This window comes from Limulus polyphemus, unplaced genomic scaffold (genome assembly GCF_000517525.1).
Source record: "Limulus polyphemus unplaced genomic scaffold, Limulus_polyphemus-2.1.2 Scaffold2067, whole genome shotgun sequence".
Lineage (NCBI taxonomy): Eukaryota > Metazoa > Arthropoda > Merostomata > Xiphosura > Limulidae > Limulus > Limulus polyphemus.
The window spans coordinates 44,345-48,092 of NW_013667677.1; the positions used below are offsets into that span (position 1 = coordinate 44,345).

Genomic DNA, 3,748 nt, shown 5'->3' on the forward strand with positions numbered 1-3,748 from the left:
CCTCTCTCACTGTCTAGCGCACTTATATACGATAATACTGCCTGTTCTAGAAACTTTGACTCTTAACACGTGCTACCACGTCACTTGACTTTAGCTGTCGTAACACACTAGGGAATCTTCTAGAATACTTGTCACGTGACCCCCGCTGTCGTAACACACTAGGGAATCTTCTAGAATACTCGTCACGTGACCCCCGCTGTCGTAACACACTGACGAATCTTCTAGAATACTCGTCACGTGAACCCCACTGTCGTAACAGATGTTTGAGATATTGAGTTATATATATTAAACGTTTTTTAGTTTAATTTTGTTTTTATCCTCTTGTGAGATATATATATATATATATCGTTAACAGTATTGGTATTTGCTTGTAAAATGTAAATCTTTTAACTAAGGCCACATAGTGGACGTAATAAAGTAAAATATTTTCGAAGAAGTATGGGCGTGGCCCAGTAGTCAGCGTGCCGGAACTGTAAATTAGATTATATGTGGCTTGCGTCCCGTTGCTGCAAAAACTCGTTCTGCAATTTGAGGTGCGTTTTAAGAGTAACGATCAAGACTCATTATTGAATCAGCTACATTAGCCTAAAGAGTCGGCAGTCAGATTTGTTGCCTTCCTTATAGTTTATCAGTTCAAAATTAGCTTGCGCGAAAATTCTAAAAAAAAAAAGTAACATTTTTGAAAATTTAACGAATATTCTATAATAACATGAATTCTGACGAATTTGTACAAATTTAAGGAAAATTAATAATTTTTGTATCTGATATTATATTAATTTAGCAAATCCTTTTGGTTTTATCTATAAAATGTATATGATATTTTAACATTTTATAATTTTACAAAGGAACTACAAATTTTCTTGTAACTGGCAAACCTGATACATGTTAAAACTAAAGATTTCAACTGGTAGATTTTAATTTCTTTCAGTTATTAGGTGATGTTTCTCAACATATCTTTATCTGTTAATATATATATACTTGTAGTTTCAACTGATCTAATTTCAAACAGAGCAATAAAATAATTCGCACCTATAAATAACCGAATATATGTGTTTTGTATAGAGTTAGCGTGATTCACCATATTCTTTTCTAAGAACTGTGTGTATAGAATTTGGTTTAAAAGGCATATTCAAGGGTGTTTTTTGCCTTTACGTCATTGTGCGTGAAGGTTGAGCAGTTATTTTCATTTTTGCCTGTTCTAGCCTCCAAGTAAAGAACGTCATGTTAGCCAATATAAATAATTCTGTTCACATATAATACAGTATATGGCTGACATGTAGAGCCTCATTCGAGGTAAAATTAGTTACTTTTCTTAACATTCATGAACCCTTTCATATTTATATTTTATAATCTAACAGGAGATTATAAGTTATTATTTTGTTAAAGTTGAATTATAGCTAAATATTTTTACATGATTGACTCCATAGAGAACTGAGGAATATTTCATATACTGGCATTTGCTTTTCATTGTGGAAAGTGCTGCAATCGTTAAATCGAAAAATGAGTAAATATCACAAATTCGTTATCGTTTACAAGTGAGTGAAACGTTTTAGTATTTACCATAGAAAGTGCTACAATCGATAAATCAAAGCAACAGTAAGTATCGCACATTCATTGTTGTTTACAAGAAAGTGAAACATGTTAGGATTTAACTATGGAAAATGCTACAATTAGTAAATTGAAACAGCAGTAAATATCACACATTCATTGTTGTTTACATGTGCATGAAATCTTAAGATTTCACCATGAAAAGTGATACAGTTAATAAAGCAGGTTTGGATGACATAGCAAAGTTGTAAACGTCTGATAAAAGTTTGTTTTAACTTTACTTTCTGATTTCTTTTTTAAGTTTACATTTTTTAAAATGCAATCTGTGTGTTTTTATATTAAAAATACTCCGTATCATACATCAAAGCATAATTTTCTGAGCGATGAATGATATTAAAATGAATGGTGACTTTTAAAAACGTCATCTTCACGTGTACCTTAATTTTGAATACTGTTACGATAGCTGAAGTCACGTGTCGCTGGTGGCGTGTGCGAGGAGTTTCTCGAATGATCGTGCATTTCCTAGTTTGTTCGGGACGCCCTCTTTTTTAGTATATAAGCCCGGCAAATAAAGAAGAGATAGAGATAGATTGAAGAGATAGATAATTGAGTCCAGCGAACAGTAGGCACCGTAAGTAAAGTGTGTGGATCACTGCGATTTATAGCGTGTGTTATAAAGGTTATTAGATTTAAAGTGACTGTGGAAATTCTATGTATTACAAAAAGTTGTATCGAGAAAGAATAAACTAGTTTTAATCAAGAAGGGACTTGTATCGCTGAAGTTTCTCGGAAAGAATTTTTATCGGAAATTATCAAACAAACAGATACGTAACACTACTAACATTGGAATAATTACGACTGCTCCGTTTCCGTAACGAAAATCCTTCTGTACCTTGCGCATCTCTATGAAATGTAGTCACTTGGTATTTCGAATAGAGATGTTTGTGCTATTCCTAGGAATAACATGAAATGTGTGGGTAATTAAATTTAAATATTCAGAGTTGTGTGTCGATCGATGATTCAGTTAGTGTTTTCTTGTCGAAAATTAGGGACAGTAATTCGGAAATAGCTTCGAATAGCTTTGTGCGAAAATTATAGAACAAAATCCTTATTTGTCTGGGAGAACGCTGTTTTTATTTATATTTATCATGTTCACGTAATTATGATAAAGGATTTTACTCTAGGTGTAATATTTGATTTTCAGAAATTATTTAAGGTTAGTATTCATCAGACTTACAGATATAAAAACTATTTTAGGTTGTAAAGTGGAGCGGCACCATTTATTACGTGAAAGATAATCCCTGCATGAAGACAACCTGGAAAGAAGCTTGTATGACCTGAGGCGGAACTTCGAAGTAGGTCTGTAGGACACACTTCAAAAACATTGTTTAAGACAAGTGTTATAATTGGCGTTCTTAGGTACTTTAATGTAGTATTGCACGCACAAAAGTGTATTTCAACAACCTGGTATCACCTTAAAAATACTAAAAATTGGTTTGTGTCAAGTACACCAGTGAAGAAACATTTTGTTTTACATATGGTATATGTTTACATAAGATTGGAAAACACACCTGTTCCCATTTACATTTAAATTATCTTTCTGTTGTTTTTATTTAAATGGTCATTATATTGTTACGTCTCTGGTTGGTTGTTAATTTTCCATAGAAATTCTTTCCGAGAAACTTCAACGATACAAGTCCTTTCTTAAATAAAACTATTCGTTCTCAATACAACTTTGCAATACACTTAATTTCCACAGTCACTTTAACTTCAACACACTCTAAAATTTACAACGATTCAGGCACTTTACTTACGGCTTGACTCGATTTTCTATCTCTATATCTCTCTGTCTGCAATTCAATTGTTGCCGTCACTTTATTTGCCGGCTTATATACTATAAAAGCGCGAGTTTAGCAAACGCGAGTCTAGCGAGTCACGTGATTTCCGCTATCGTAACAATATACTTGAATTTTAAGGCGACGTTAAGAAATCATGAGATGTTTTAAAAATAAACTTTAAATGTTTCGGAACACACAGTCTAGGGGAAATAACCATACAGTGAAATCATGATGATGTATATAGTCACTTCTCTTCTGTCAGATCAAGTTACAACAAGAGTAGTCCAATTATATAACAGAGGGTGAATTTTAAATACTTTGTCCCTTCTGAAATATGCAAACTATTAACCGTGAAAATAGGT

At 32.8% G+C, this 3,748-nt stretch overlaps 1 protein-coding gene across 4 annotated transcripts in view; it reads left to right on the forward strand.

Annotated features, from left to right (window-relative positions):
• The window catches only part of LOC106465836 (protein toll-like), a 19,015-nt gene that overhangs the window by 8,588 nt on the left and 6,679 nt on the right, over positions 1-3,748 (forward strand). For 2 of the 4 annotated variants that reach the window (XM_013926076.2, XM_022393789.1), the window contains exon 2: positions 2,806-2,907. The exons of 1 other annotated variant lie outside the window; for it this stretch is intronic. The gene's annotated coding sequence lies outside the window, so the exon portion shown is untranslated. The remainder of the gene's footprint in view (positions 1-2,805; positions 2,908-3,748) is intronic. One more of the 4 variants, XM_013926077.2, reaches the window with a different exon arrangement.